Raw genomic sequence first — 15,754 nt, 5'->3', positions numbered from 1 at the left:
GCCTGATCAGAAGAGGTAAAGACTGATCTGTGTTTTGAGACAGGAGATAAAATGTGCTTCTACCGTTCCATAGGCCGCATCCATAGTCCAATGACCGAGAGCCAGGAAAGCATTCTTGAAGCATCAGTGGATGTTGGTGTGTGGTTCCTTCCGGGAGCAATGCCCTTGACTGGGGGGGGGGGGGGCTGCCTGGATATCGTTTTGGCCTGCGATGAACTTTGTGTGGGAAGCAGGATTCTTTGTGTGCTGAGGCTGCGGTAATCATCTAGCCTTCTCCAGCCTGCCTTTACCTTGGTCTGTTAAATTGGCATTGCCTTAATTTTGTGTCCAAAAGGGGTGTACAGCCAACTTATCAGCTTATGTTCACATGTATGCTTTGGACATTAAAGACCCTTTTGATGGACAGGGTGCATGTTCTGTGTATTATTTAGGAGTTTTGTGAAGTTCTACATATCACCTGCTTGCTTCCAAACACTTTTTTTGGTCTGGCGAATGGCTACATGAGAGAAAGTCAGGCCATCATAGAATAAGCTTTCGTATGCCGTGTTGTCATTAAGCCTGCGATCTTATGACGTGTTGTCAATAGAACTGCCATCTTATGCTGTGTTGTCATTAAGACTGCCATCTTATGCCATGTTGTCAATAAGACTGCCATCTTATGCCATGTTGTCAATAAGACTGCCATTTTATGCCGTGTTGTCAATAGGACATAATTCACCACCTAACTTACTAGCACTGAAACCAAATCTCTTTAAGGCACTTCCTGACGCATCTATGGTTGCCCCCAAATCTAGCCCAGGGGCATTCCAAGGATGTGCTGCTTGGATTCAAAAGCTGTGAAAACTGAAAGTGAGCGGCCTGAAGCTCTCACACTCAGTACAGGCTGAGCAGATCTCACACTCCATGCACGCTGAGCAGATCTCACACTTCGTGAACGCTGAGCAGATCTCACACTCTGTGCACACTGAGCAGATCTCACACTCTGTGCACGCTGAGTAGATCTCACACTCAGTTCACGGTGAGCCGATCTCACACTCAGTGCACGCTGAATAGATCTCACACTCAGTACACGCTGAGAAGATCTCACACTCCCTGCACGCTGAGCAGATCTCACACTCAGTACACGCTGAGCAGATCTCACACTCCGTGCACGCTGAGCAGATTTCACACTCTGTGCATGCTGGGCAGATTTCACACTCTGTACATGCTGGGCAGATCTCACACTCTGTACATGCTGGGCAGATTTCACACTCTGTACATGCTGGGCAGATCTCACACTCTGTGCACACTGAGGAGATCTCACATTCTGTGCACGCTGAACAAATCTCACACTATGTGCACTCTGAACAGATATCTCACTCTGTGCACGCTGAGTAGATCGCACACTCAGTACACGCTGAGCAGATCTCACACTCAGTACACGCTGAGCAGATCTCACACTCAGTACACGCTGAGCCGATCTCACACTCAGTGCACGCTGAATAGATCTCACACTCCGTACATGCTGAGCAGATCTCACACTCCATGCACGCTGAGCAGATCTCACACTCAGTACACGCTGAGCATATCTCACACTCCGTGCACACTAAGTAGATCTCACACTCAGTACACGCTGAGCCGATCTCACACTCAGTACACGCTGAGAAGATCTCACACTCCCTGCACGCTGAGCAGATCTCACACTCAGTACACGCTGAGCCGATCTCACACTCAGTACACGCTGAGCAGATCTCACGCTCCCTGCACGCTGAGCAGATCTCACACTCCCTGCACGCTGAATAGATCTCACACTCCGTACATGCTGAGCAGATCTCACACTCCGTACACGCTGAGCAGATCTCACACTCCCTGCACACTGAGCAGATCTCACACTCAGTACACGCTGAGCAGATCTCACACTCCGTGCACGCTGAGCAGATCTCACACTCTGTGCACGCTGGGCAGATTTCACACTCTGTACACGCTGGGCAGATTTCACACTCTGTTCACACTGGGCAGATCTCACACTCTGTGCACGCTGAGCAGATCTCACATTCCGTGCACGCTGACAAAATCTCACACTATGTGCACTCTGAACAGATATCTCACTCTGTGCACGCTGAGTAGATCGCACACTCAGTACACGCTGAGCAGATCTCACACTCAGTACACGCTGAGCAGATCTCACACTCAGTACACGCTGAGCCGATCTCACACTCAGTGCACGCTGAATAGATCTCACACTCCGTACATGCTGAGCAGATCTCACTCTCCATGCACGCTGAGCAGATCTCACACTCAGTACACGCTGAGCATATCTTACACTCCATACACGCTGAGCAGATATCACAATCTGTTTTTATTGTGAGCTGTCTCGTAAGGTCCCTCTGTGGGTTGAGCAGTCTTTACAGTTCTCTCTGCACGTGAGGACATCTCTCTTCGGAGTTGTTGGTACGTTGGCCAGTCCGTAGCTCCATTCTTGCTGGCATTTCATCGCCCACTGGTAGAGCAGAGCCTGTGGGCGGCGGGACAGAGTTCAAGGATGTGCTTCGCACTCGTCCACCTGCTCACAACAAAGCCCTTGATCGGCTCTTCTCTTGGCGGACTTTTTTGCGTTCCTAGCATGCAGGCCTTAGACAATGTGTTGTCTCCCCTCCTTCCTTCCTGGGGGGCTTGAGTCAGAGCCACACTGAGTCACCAGCTTTACAGATAGAGGGGTTACTCGTCGCAACGCACACCACTCTGGCAAGGTATGAGAAACACATTCTCTCTGCCCAAATCCAAATTCTATAAAGGAGATCAGTGACTCCCAACCAACCCCGCCATTGCGATATTTCAGCCAGTGCCCTCTCACCTCATGCCCTTTAACCTTTCAATGGTGCTCCGGTAGCCTATCCGAGGACCCCCTGTTCCTGTATCCCTGGGCATTGATCCCAAGCCACTATAACTTCCACATGCGCTCTAATGGCTGGGAATCCCATGTCCTGTAGGTAGTGGTATCAAAGGTTAGTGCCCAGGCAAGTGATCTCATTCACTTTCATCCAGGCCTCTATAACCATTAATAGCCACTCCAATTAGGTTTCAGGTTTTATAGTTTTGAAATCTGATCTTCATCCCTCTGATTGTAAGCCCCACAATCCTGGCATAGGTTTTGTAATAAGAGAAGAGTCCCAGGCCATCTTTTTCCATGTTCCAGTGGACATAGCACTGTTAATTGACCACACGCCACCCATCACCTTTCATGGTTGCTCTGATGAGAGGAGCATGTTCCCTGAAGCCCTGGTTATTGTTACAGTGGCACACCTGGTGCTGGGAGTGTCCTGTGGCCTTCTGGTACTTTGTTGAGTGGTGCTGCTAGCCATGGGCTGCTTGCAGGACTACTTCATGCTACTGTTATTACAGCTGTAATTTCTGGATTGGACCCCTTCCCACCTGACTACACCCCAGGATCTCAACCAGATGGGGCTGGATTTTTGGCCACATGGTGATTGAGCACCACAAGTCGAGGTCTGGATTCACTGGCTAAAGATACCGCCAGGAAAGCATGTACTGCATGGAATGGAAGGAGACTCCCATTAGCTACGTAATATAGAGGAGCTTGCACAAGTGTATCAGATACAAACCTTTTTCCTTCTTGAAATTGTTTGTCCTCTGTATTACTTTACGGGGTGGGTTGTATGTTGTAGTGTGCTAGAACTGTCTGTTGTGGTAATAACAAAGTAGATATTTGTATTGCACCATGACTTGACAGTCCCTTTTGTCATTGCGTAATAATTGTATTTCACTATGTTCCAACTAGTCAACGATCCATGACCTTGCAGAGATAAGCCTGCTGTTCCATCCACGTTACCAACATTGGACAAGGAGGTTTATAATTTGCTTATTTGGCCAATCTGCTCAGATCCCTTCTGGTGTACTAGAGGTGTGGGGCTGATTGATGGTTTAGAAACCTATATTCATCCCTGGACCACTGGTGCCCAAGAATTTGATTCATCACAGCAACCTCTCGCCTCATCGGCTTGAGTATTTATCTTCACTAAATGTAAGCTATTTGCTCGGCCCCCCACCCTTATTTAAGCAATGTGTCTTTTATGGAATATTTGCTTGGCCTTGAAACTCACACATTGCACTTCTCTATGCTAATACATTGCAGGTTAACTTCCACCATTGTAGTGTTAAGCATAGTCTCTTAGACCCTCTGCTCTATACATGGCCTAGCAGGTATGCCATGTGGATTGAGGAACCCCCTTTTCTGTCATCTCCTACTTCCATCCCCTTTGCTTCCCAGCTTCCTACTGCATTCACATCACAGTCAACTCTTGACTCTGTCCTCTTTCATGTTTGTGATGGGCAGCCCCAGCATGGTTCAACATAATCTACATATAAAAAACCTCTATGCTTCAATGGAACACTTGAGCACATCTCAGGCCAAACACACAGCCACATATGTTCTACAAGTAATATGTACCAGGTGCTAAAACTACCATCACTCCAAATTTGCATCTAGCTTTAAGGCATCATAGAATTGTCCTCCCTTTTGTTTAACACCTCTCTTCTGAGTCAGCTCTGCTGTGACTACGCACACTCAATCTACTGCAATGTCTCTGCATTTCCCACTCTGAGAATTTTTCTTGAATATCTGATGTTACATGTACCTGCCCATTATGTTTCCTCTGCCTCCACTTGTCTTTTCTTTTCCCACCACAAACTACTGCCTGGATATCCCTTGTGCTTTCAGACCACAATGGTGTAAGTTTCCACAATACAGAAGATTATTTTCCTCTAGGTTTGGCTTACCAATATACACCGATCCATCAACACAGTTCTAAAACAACCCAGGTCCAGCAATAAGACTTGGCCAGTCCCTTTACCTCTTCCTTGAACACTTCCCCCTGCATTCTTCTTTCTTGCAGTCACTTTTGATATGGACTTCTTGACAGCCTATGGGTATGCCCTGGCAGTCCCATGATCTCCTGATCTATCCATAGTGCACAGATTTGGAATCTGAAGCACAAGCACTTCCAATCCATCCAGTTTCCAAACTAGTTTGGGCAGCTTGAACCCATCTCGAGCCCATCTTGCCGCAAACTATATTCCCTTTGAGCACACCAAACCAGTCGTGCCAGGTCTGATAGCTAAAATACTGCTCTGTAGATATTGGCAACTTAGTTTAACACCACACATGTTCTGTACTTCCTCTCAATTGAACTAGCGAAGTAGAGCCCACATGCACCCAACGTTCATGCTCCACGCTTCTGCTTTCTCAAACTCCCTCTCAAAGCCAACATACCCACTCATCTTCCCACCACAGACCCAGATCTGGAAACCTACATGTGGCCATAATATTACATAACTACTTGGACAAGCTTCCGCGCCAGTAGGCCAACACAGAAATAATGACACAGTATACATTCCTGTTGGATCACCTTACATACTAGATGCCGAAACCTCAGTCTTTGGGCCTCATTACAAGTTTTCTGGTCCGGAATGCGGTGATTCCGCAGTGACAGTGATAAAGTTTCTGCGTCCGCAAGGTTGCGGTAAGATCGGCCGATTACGTGCTGTCGGTCACGCGCACCACACGGACGCAGAAACGGTGTCACCATTGCCATGGAAACACCCACAGAAATGGACATAGCGTCGCCACAAGTAGTGTAAAAACCGTGTCCGCCGCCGTCATCATGTACACGGAAGCGGAAATACCATGATCACCAAAACCGGAAACAGAGAGGCGGCCATCATATAAAGCACAATCCATTGCCATCCAGAGTCAGCACAAGCAACATCTACACAGTGAGAAGCCAGAAAGGACCACCAGCATCATGTCTGCAAAGATTCCAGCCCAGAGGCAACGCAAACAGCGCTTTAGTGAGGCAGAGTTAACTGTATTGGTTGACCATATAGTGCAGCATGCTGAGATGCTGCTTAGTGCTGCACAGCAGCGCAAGAAGGAAGTGTGGGTGGAAGCTGCACGCAAGTGCACCGCTGTGGGCGTGACTGCGAGGAGTGTCAAGGACTGCCACAAGAGGTGGGACGACCTCAGACTGAGGGTGCAGAACCTGATTTCAACACACCGGCAACGCTGCAGTGGAACAGGTGGATGGCCCCCTTCCCCACTGAGGCTGCAAACATGGGAGGAGCGCTGCAGCAGTGTCCTCCACCTTGAGGGCATCCATGGGATCGGGGATGCTGAGGCAGGAGTGAGCCCACCTGCAGATGCTGGTAAGTGCGCAAATATGAATGCCAAATGAGTACATGTTGAGGCCAGGAGTGGGCCAAAGGACCCATTAACAACCCCCCAAGCCAGTGCATGAGTGCCCCAAAGGACCCATTAACAAACCCCCCCCCCCAGCCAGTGCACGAGTACCCCAAAGGATCTATTAACAAACCCCCCCAGCCAGTGCATGAGTACCCCAAAGGACCCATTAACAACCCCCCCAGCCAGTGCATGAGTGCCCCAAAGGACCCATTAACAACCCCTCCCACCCCCAGCCAGCGCATGAGTGCCCGAAAGGACACAATCATGATCCAGATGACGATCCACATCACTACAATGCATGACCGTCGAGAAGCATATGCGTGTAAATGCTACTGTTAAATGATCAACCTGTCTGATGCATGTGATGCACCCATCAGGCACCACCACACAAATAATTGCATGCCCTCTGTGTCCCCACAGTCATATCAAGTGACAGTGACAGCAAACAACAGCCCAGGCAATCTGCAATAGCACTTGTGCAAGCCAGCGCCCCTGCCCAGGAGGATGCTGCCAGCAGTTCTGCAACTCTGCCCCCAGTAGCATCTGCTACACATGTGCTGGCCACCAGCACCAACATCTCCACCATCTCCACGCTGCCTGATGCAACACAGGTGCCACGGGCACCCATCATGCCTATACAACCCACCCCAGAAAGTATCTGCACTGCAGAGGAGGCAGCAGGTAGCGACAACAGTGCCCCGGCACTGCAGTCTGATACAGGGCCACAGGGGGAGGTGCCCAACCTCGATGAATTGGGATCGTTCCATGTGCTGGAGTTCAGCCCGACATCACTCCACAGCCCAATGAGATCACCTACCCCCTCAATGGCTTAGCTCAATTCCCACATGCAGCGGATGGAGGAGCAGCAGGCTACCCTCACCCAGCTGGTGGAGAGGCAGCTTGAGGAATCCAGGCTGCAGAGGGAGAGCTACAGCACATCAGTACATCGCCTCTCAAGGTCCATTGGATGCTTTGCCACCACAATAGTGACCCTGGCACGCCATTTGTGGGAGGGCAATGACAACACTTCAAGGATTGCTGAGTCTATGTTGATTGGCCAACAGGCATATCTTGCACATTTGCCAACAATGCCAGCATCAGTGCCATCCACTAGTACCACCCCATCCAGCTCCACCTCTGCCAGTCCACGGAGGTGCTCGAGTCAGCTGAAAGGGCCCTCAGGCAAGGGGGCACAAGCGCCGAAGCGCCCACGCAAATGACGGCATGTCTGTTTGGCATTTCAGGACACATAGGGACTAGAAGGGTGTAAGAGGGTGGGTACGTTTGGGTGGTGGGGGAGGTACATTAGGGGGTTAGTGTATTGGGGCCTGATTGGGGGTGGGTACGTTTGGGTGGTGAGGGAGGTCCATTAGGGGGTTAGTGTATTGGGGCCTGGTTGGGGGTGGGTATGTTTGGGTGGTGGGGGAGGTCCATTAGGGGGTTAGTGTATTGGGGCCTGGTTGGGGGTGGGTACGTTTGGGTGGTGGGGGAGGTCCATTAGGGGGTTAGTGTATTGGGGCCTGGTTGGGGGTTGGCACGTTTTGGTGGTGGGGGAGGTCCATTAGGGGGTTAGTGTATTGGGGCCTGGTTATGGGTGGGTACGTTTGGGTGGTGGGTGGTCACGGGTGTGCAGCTTCCCTAACCATTGCACCTCCTTCCCTGTTGTCACATTCATGAGTGGACATCCATCATTTCATTTGCAGTACATCAATTTATTTACTGGCATCGTCATATCCATGCAATGCTGTTAATGTGCAGTCTCTCAAAAGTAAATGCAAATCAGTGCATCCCGTGCTCGTTGTCCATCTAGTGGACCCCCAGGAGGAGGTGGAGCCATCCCATCCCCATCCCCATCCCCGTCTCCATCTCCATCTCCATCCCCATCTTCATCATCTGCGTCTGGGGGCATCGGAATGTTCCTGCGCAGGCACATATTGTGCAGCATGGCACAAACGAGCGTCATTTTACCAGTCTTCACTGGGCTGTTCAGCAGTGATCCGCCAGAGCTGCTCAAACAGCAGAACCGGGCCTTCAGTAGTACAAATGTCCTCTCAATGCCACATGTGCAGACTTGTGCCCTGTTGTACGCATCTTCATGCCTGTTCCTTGGCCTCCGTACAGGCGTCATCAACCATGGCGTGAGTGCATATCCAGCATCACCTACATGGGATGTAGATGTGGGGGACATGTCAGTGTTGGTTGTATCATGTCTTCATCAGATGCAGTGCAATCTTGTGTCATTATTCATTCATGCAAATGTGGCATGCAGTGGTTGGATGGGTGGGGGATTAACATTCCTTGGTCATTGTAGTGGACGTTGGCATCTGGACATTGACCAATGCATTGGTGTGCATGTGACATTGGTTGGTAAGTATGGCATTGTGCAGTGATGTGCACACATGGCAGAGTCAATCAGTCGACTGTGATGATGTTGTCGATGCAGGATGTCTCATGTGCAGGCATCATGTGCTTTGGGAGGGCTGCATATTGTGGGTGGAGGTATGAGGGTGTATGTGCCAGCGGCAGTATAGGCTGTGTGTGTCATGTGGCAGGGTGTGTATGGGCACACTGTGGCAACCTGGCATGTGTTGCTTTGTGATGTTTGTGTTGTGCTGTCTATTCAGTGAATGGGCGGGGGGTGATGCATGTGCAGTCGCAGCAGCCCACTCACATTGGTCATTGCCCTGGACACACACACACCACTTCCACAGGGCCAGTGCATTGGCAGCTGTACTCACCCAATAGCTATGTGCTTTGTCCAGCATAGCGTTCCATGTACCGTGGCAATGTCGAATTCCGCAGTACCATTGAGTCATGTGTTGAGCCCGGGAAACGTGCGCAGCAATGTGTTATCACTTGTGCGGCATCACATACCATCTGTACATTCAGTGAGTGGTACAGTTTTCTATTGCGGAACACCATCTCAATTGCACGTGGTACTGTCAGCTCGATGTGGGTGCAGTCGACTGCACCTATGCAATTTGGCATGCCTGCAATCGCATGGAAGGGCAACTTAGTGTCAATGACCTGGGGAAGGGTACGGGGTAGGGCAATCTGTTCAAACACATGGCACAACCGGGCATCCAGTACCTGTACCAAGATTTTAGCGAAACCGGGTTGTGATAGGCCGTGCAGCTCACCAACTGTGTGTTGATAGGTTCCGGTGCCAAGAAAATGCAGTACAGACAGAACCTTTAGGGGGGGTGGTGGTGTGGATGTCTATGTGGCTGCTGATGTTGCCCTCCATCATGGTGGTGATGAACAGGATTGTTGGACGGTCCAGCCGGTATAATGTGTGGATCTGTCCTGGGGTAAGGTTCCAGGGTGAGGCCCTGATGCATGGTATTGCAGGCTGCCTATGGGGTGGTTCCGGCTGGACAATGGGGTTTGCCATGGGTACAGGGTTAGCTAGTTGCCACCTGTGCCTCCTACGCCTCCGCCTCCTCCTCTGCACCATTACTGCCATCATGTGCAGTGCTGCCTGTTGGTTGAGTAGGCCCAGTCCCAATGCTACTAGAGCTGCTGCCTGCATGGTTCTGTTTGGAGTTGGCCTGGGTGTGGCCCTTTTGTAGGCTCCCAGTGGCCTGCTGGGTCCAGCTGGGCTCATTTGGTGCACCTGTGGCCTGAGTCAGGTCACCAGGCACTGTTTAACGTCATGTTCACGGTGGCAGCGATACCGCCACCGTGGTCACGGTTTTAGTGCCATTTTTGTGGCGCTGTTTCCATGTCCATGCTACTTGTAATGCTCGCAGTGTTTAGTATTGCCGGTAACGGAGGGGTTTCCGTGCAGGCGAAGTTTACGGGTGCTTACACTCCACGGTGGCGGTTTAGGGTGGTGCTATTTCCGGGTCCGCAGGTCATGATCTGGTGATCGCGGAAATGGTGCCGGTATGGTTATACCGGCAACGTTAAATCCGGACCGGAGTACTTGTAATGAGGCCCTTTGTCTCTGAAGTAGCAGAGGGCAATGTAGGAGCAATTTCAGAACACGCTCACTGGTAGGCAGAAGTATGGACGTGATTTATTTCTGCATCTATGTGCGAAGCCAGCAGAAATCACCAGTAAAACTGCTGCAGCAGTCTTTGTTTTTTATCATGAGTAGTTATAGTGTTCTGGATGCTGTTCTGTGGACATTAACAATGGGACACTTACCCGCCTGAGGTCAGTTGACCCAGAGTGCACCCCAGTGAACTTGCCTAGGGCCATCCCACCCATGATATCATCCAAACTAGAATACAAGTGCATCTAGAAAGGGTCTCTAAACCATAGGTGCACACCAAGTAGTATGCTTCATTCCCCCACATCTATAGGGTCATCACACTATATGACACCAGCCACCAGGCCATCTGACCCAGAGTGTAATTTCATTGCAGGCACCTATGGGTCTTGTTATTAGTATTGTGGCAATGGTTAAGGCAAGTGGCATTTGAAATACCTCCTATTTTTAAAATGTCACCTAATTATGAGTTGGGATTGCATGGGATATTTCTGAAATGTGGTACAGAGAGTACTGCGTCAGAGCGATGAGCAGTATTTACCCCAGGCAGTGCTTTCTTTATATTCTATGCAGTAAACATCCCATGCAATCCCAACTCATAATTGGGTGTCTTTTTAAAAAGGGGATGTATTTCAAATGGTGACCTGCTTTACATCACAGAGAACACAATGGTATGCCGTTCCCTTTATCATTATGTGAAGCCAACAGTATTGAGATCATTAAACAGGTGCCAGAAAGGATGAGGGCAGAGGAGTAAGTAAAATGGTGGCATCAGAGGACATGCTGGGAAGTGTGGCAGGTAAGGACATGTAAGAGGGGTTTATGTAGAGAACGCAGGTTACTCAAAGGGTTCACACTGAGTGAGGGCCAGGACCAACCTGGACCAATGGAGTGCCTCCATGAAATTAGCAGACTGAACAAGGGGTAACCTGATACATTTTCCTGAGTTTGAATCAACAGTTCAGAACGCCCAGCCACTGTGCAAAACTCACCAATGGGGATGCCTATATGAGGGGTGGAAGTGGACTGGGGGAAATGGGGACTTTGATGAACAATCAGTAATGCAAATGGCATTAAAGAATCAGTGCGAAATAACTGTAGGAAAATGAACCAAACATTCACAATGAAGCAAAGAAATGGGACACTTAAGGCACATGCAAGAATGAATGAAGACCCATGGTCTTAGGACACTGCAGCCGGCAAGATGTAGCAAAGGGCAGCTATGACAACCCTCCTTCTCCTCACAGTCACTGGATCCAGAGGGCTCTAGTTCACAGGACAGCCAGCACTAGTGGAGTTTTGCAGACCATCTCCCTCACTTCTCTCTGGTTCTCAGGCTTTGGAGCTGGAACATCTCTACCACAGTCCAAGGTGGGCTGAAGCTCAGCAGGGGAAAGAAGCTACCTCGACTGATTGGACCAGACAAAGGGCAAAACCCCTTGCAAGAATGCAACAGGACAAGGTCTAGCTCAGAGCACAACAGGATGCAGGAACATGCTCCACGGAAGAGGGTTTGTAAACCATAGGGTGATGCAGTAATAGGTGCCCATGGAACCATCAGTATTGGCATGACAGTCCATAGCATGGCTCAGCATTCCAAATGTTTGAGAATATACCAAGGATAGGTGCAGAGGAGGGGTTCAAGAAGGATGTACCATGTCCCAAACCTAGGGTGAAGGTGCAATAACTCCACATTTTCCACGCAAAGTATATGACTGAACAGATAGTGAAACATAAATAGACTAGAATTAAAATGACTTTAATCCTAACATGGGTGAAAGTTACAAAATGGTTTCAAATAAATAAAAAATGGAATAAACATAATTAATTAAAACATCCACACATGCCAGGTGCACCTTCTGGACAGTACCGGGTCAGAGGAAGGGGTATCCTCCTCCTTTTATGATGCTTGGAATCCTGCAAAACAACTCAGTGTTAGGTGTAGGAGAACAGTAGGTGTCAGGAAGAGTATTTTGCAACACAAGGGATACAGTTGAGCTCACCAACAAGCAAACAAAGGCCAAAAGTGGGGACTGGAAAGACTTGATGGCTCTGAGGAGTTTCAGAGTTTTGACCTTAGGAAAGTTCCAGCTCTGCTGAGTCATTGTCCATTGAAATGCACTACTGTGACAATAAGACCCAAGGCGGCGGGCCAATACCGCCCCAGGTAATGCCCCCATGGCCGTAGTTACAGGCCCAAGCGTAGCGAGGGCCTTAACGAAGCCCCGGGGGTATTACTGTGGGCGGTATTGACCTGCCGCCGAGGGTCTTATTGCCATTAGCACCCCGGCCCGTTAGACCGGGGTGCTAATGGCATTTTTTTTCTGTTTCGCTTGTTTCGAAATGGTCAAAAAAATGGCCACCGGGAAAGGGAAAACGTAGTCTGTTTTCCCTTTCCATGGCGGCCATCGGGAGCGGACGCGCTGGGAACACAAGTGTTCCAAGCGCGTTTCCTCCCAAGACCAGAAGAAAAAAGAAGGTAAGTGGGGTTGGGAGGGTGTAAGGGAGGGGGACGGGGAAGGGAAAAAAAAAAGAAAAAGTACCGCAGTCTCTGGCGGGGGACGATGGAAGCCTCCAGCCGTGTGGAGGCTTGGAGCGGGGATGGCCCCGCTCCGAGTCTCCACACGGCTGGAGGTTTCCATCGTCCCCCACCAGAGATCGCTGGATAGAAGGTAAGTCGGGTGGGAGGTGGGAGGAGGGAGGAAAAAGAAAAATTCTTACCTGAGTCCCCGGCGGGGGACGAAGGAAGCCTCCAGCCTTGGGGAGGCTCGAGCGGGGATTGCCCCGTTTTGAGCCTCCTCATTGGCTGAGGGGCTGCCACGCCCCTCGCCGGGAACAGAGTAGCCAGCCGCACGGCATAAAAGGGAATACTGTGTGGTATGGCTCGCAAATGAGCTAATAACCACGCAGTATTCCCGTTGCGACGCGCATGCCAGGTGCTAATGTCCATTCAAAAGCATGGCTGTCTATATAAGTAAATGTACATTAAATGCATGATATTACTCATCATTATTTTAATGTGACAACACAATTATTACTAAATGGGAACTTTGTCACCTGCTCTTGGGGCAGGTTCTGCCTGACAGCAGTTTGAGAGTGTCCATGCTGGCACACCGTGAGTGGTGTGTCCAGACTGTTGGATTTCAGGGTTTGCAGACCACTGCCTCTGTGCTACAACTTATACGTAGCAGGGGGCGGTTTATAGTTAATATTTCGAATTCAATTATTTCGAATGCAAAAATGTGAAAAAAGTAAGTCGAAAAAATGTTTTCGAATGTTTCATTTTTTTGTTTTTTTTTAATGCGGGGTTCCCCCCCAAACCTCCATTTTTTACACTTTATTTTACTTACCAAAACCCCCAAAAAACGCATTAAATAAAAAAATAACATTCGAAATTTTTTTTCAGACTTAATGTTTTCGACATTTTTGCATTCGAAAAAATGCATTCGACCTACTGACTGGACACCAGCAGGAGGGGACTATAAACATCTAGTAAGTCACTTTATTGAATGTTCCACTGTTTTGTATGTGATTTTATAGTGAAATTGCTAATAAAATGTGTTTGTGTATTGCATGCTGCCCTCTGGATCTAGAACCTTTGTATTGTTGTTATTTAGTTTAGACAGGTGTGTTATTAATTGTATATATGCAAACTTTTACTTAGGTTTGTTCACTTATACAGAGCTTAGGTGGCTGGATCTCTATTGTAAATTATAACCTTTTCTTTCAGGGTAGGATCCCCCCACCTGCTTTTTGCCCGGTCTCTTTCCTAAGGTTTTTGTTGCTGTACACATCTGGCATCGGTGTTGCACTCGGTGCAGGTCATTTCAAATGAATCCATCGTGAGTGAGAAGGCAGGCGAGGGGCAAACAAAGGGTTGGAGAATAACTGCTGAGTTTCAGAAAACAGGAAGTCTGATTCTGTGGTCTGGATAACAGGAGGCCCTGGGATGCTGTGCTTAATGGAAAGCGTTATCTAGGAGAGGGGGCGAGAGGGTATTATGTTGGAGGAGACAGTGTGGCCTAGAACCCTTTCCAGTTAACTTGTCTGCATGCGTGAAAACGGGCCACTCGTGCAAAAGCAGTGAATAGAAAAAGGTGAAAGGAAGAATGCTGTCTCTGTCATGCCGGCAGTTTCACATGAAACCATTTCAATGTTCCCGTCACCACCGTATTCCTCATGATGCCAATCAAGTTGAGGCAATTGCACTACCAGATCAGCAGTGGTAACTCTTTTTCCACAACTGGGCAAAACGTATAGCTGGACATTCTTTACTTCATGTACTGAACCTTATTCACTTTACTAAATTCCAAGTTCAACATATTTTTCAATGTATTCCTCTAATCTTTAAAGAGTTAAAATATTTAATTTGCTTTATATTATTCTCCACCTTCTATATAATCTTTGCTATCAGAAGGTGTGTTTCCTTGGGAAATAAGAGACAGTGGGCCTCATTAGGAGTGTTTTGGTAAGGCAACAACGGCTCTGGTAGTGCTACCGGCGCCGTTGTTACCTCGCTGCAACATTCTGAGTTTGCTCGCGGGTGCCGCTCTGGACGCCTGATCAGACCAGGCGTGCAGAGCGGCACCCGCGAGCAGACCAGGATGGTAGCAGCGGTACCGTCATTAACTGTACCGCTGCTACCATCCTCCCCATTCCCATTGAGCCCTATGGGGGCTCAAATGGGAAGGGGGACGTACCGGGTCCGGGTCCGGGTCCCGCGAATGGGAATTACCGGGCCCTCCAAGGTCGGAATGGCCCAGTAAGTCCAATTTTGCGGGACCCGGACTCAGACCCGAGTTTGGTTGTAACCATGCCCTTTTTAAGGGCATGGCTACCTCCAAACTCGTAATGAAGCCCAGTGCCTCATTACAAGGTTGGAGGTAGTCTTGCTGGTAAAACCGGCAAAGCTACCGCCAAACCGGTAAGAAAATCCAGCACCCGCGAATGGGCAATTACTTGGGTATTCTGGCCCCGCCGGACCCGGTAATTGCCCTTTCGCGGGTGCCGGTGCCAGTAGATCCCCATTCCCATTTGAGCCCCATAGGGCTCAATAGGAATGGGGATGCCTGCAGCACCGACACGGTTCATTACCGTGCCAGTGCTACAGGCTTGCTGTGCTCGCGGGGGCCATGCCTGGCGGAATGAAAGGCACCCGCGAGCACAACTCAATTTGCTGGTCCAATAACAATGGTATCCGGAGCGGCAACCTCGTAATGAGGCCCAGTAGCCCTCATTACGAGTTCGGTGGGGCAGTAAAAAAGTGCTGGTAATTTCGATGCTGGAACTTTTTTTGGCAGTAACGGAAATACGTCTATTTTTATCGCCCCATTGAATTCCGAGTTTAGAGAACAAGTGGAGCATTTACCTGTAGCAAAGAGCTGGAGATAAATCCTCTACTGTTCCTCCAAAAATTGGCAGAATTACCACAGCGGAATTACTGCTTGCGGTAATGGTGTCAAAATCCCCATGGAGTCCTATGGACTAAAGAAAATGGGGATTAACACCACCCTACCACC

General features: G+C 49.3%; 1 protein-coding gene across 6 annotated transcripts in view; it reads left to right on the top strand.

Annotated features, from left to right (window-relative positions):
- The window catches only part of CACNA1E (calcium voltage-gated channel subunit alpha1 E), a 3,100,882-nt gene that overhangs the window by 150,666 nt on the left and 2,934,462 nt on the right, over positions 1 to 15,754 (top strand). For 5 of the 6 annotated variants that reach the window (XM_069641436.1, XM_069641438.1, XM_069641437.1 and 2 more), the window contains exon 2: positions 13,642 to 13,727. The exons of the other annotated variant lie outside the window; for it this stretch is intronic. The gene's annotated coding sequence lies outside the window, so the exon portion shown is untranslated. The remainder of the gene's footprint in view (positions 1 to 13,641; positions 13,728 to 15,754) is intronic. 6 annotated transcript variants of the gene reach the window in all.

This window comes from Ambystoma mexicanum, chromosome 1q (genome assembly GCF_040938575.1).
Source record: "Ambystoma mexicanum isolate Mex_15411 chromosome 1q, UKY_AmexF1_1, whole genome shotgun sequence".
NCBI classification, from domain to species: domain Eukaryota; kingdom Metazoa; phylum Chordata; class Amphibia; order Caudata; family Ambystomatidae; genus Ambystoma; species Ambystoma mexicanum.
This window is presented reverse-complemented; position numbering and strand designations above follow the sequence as displayed.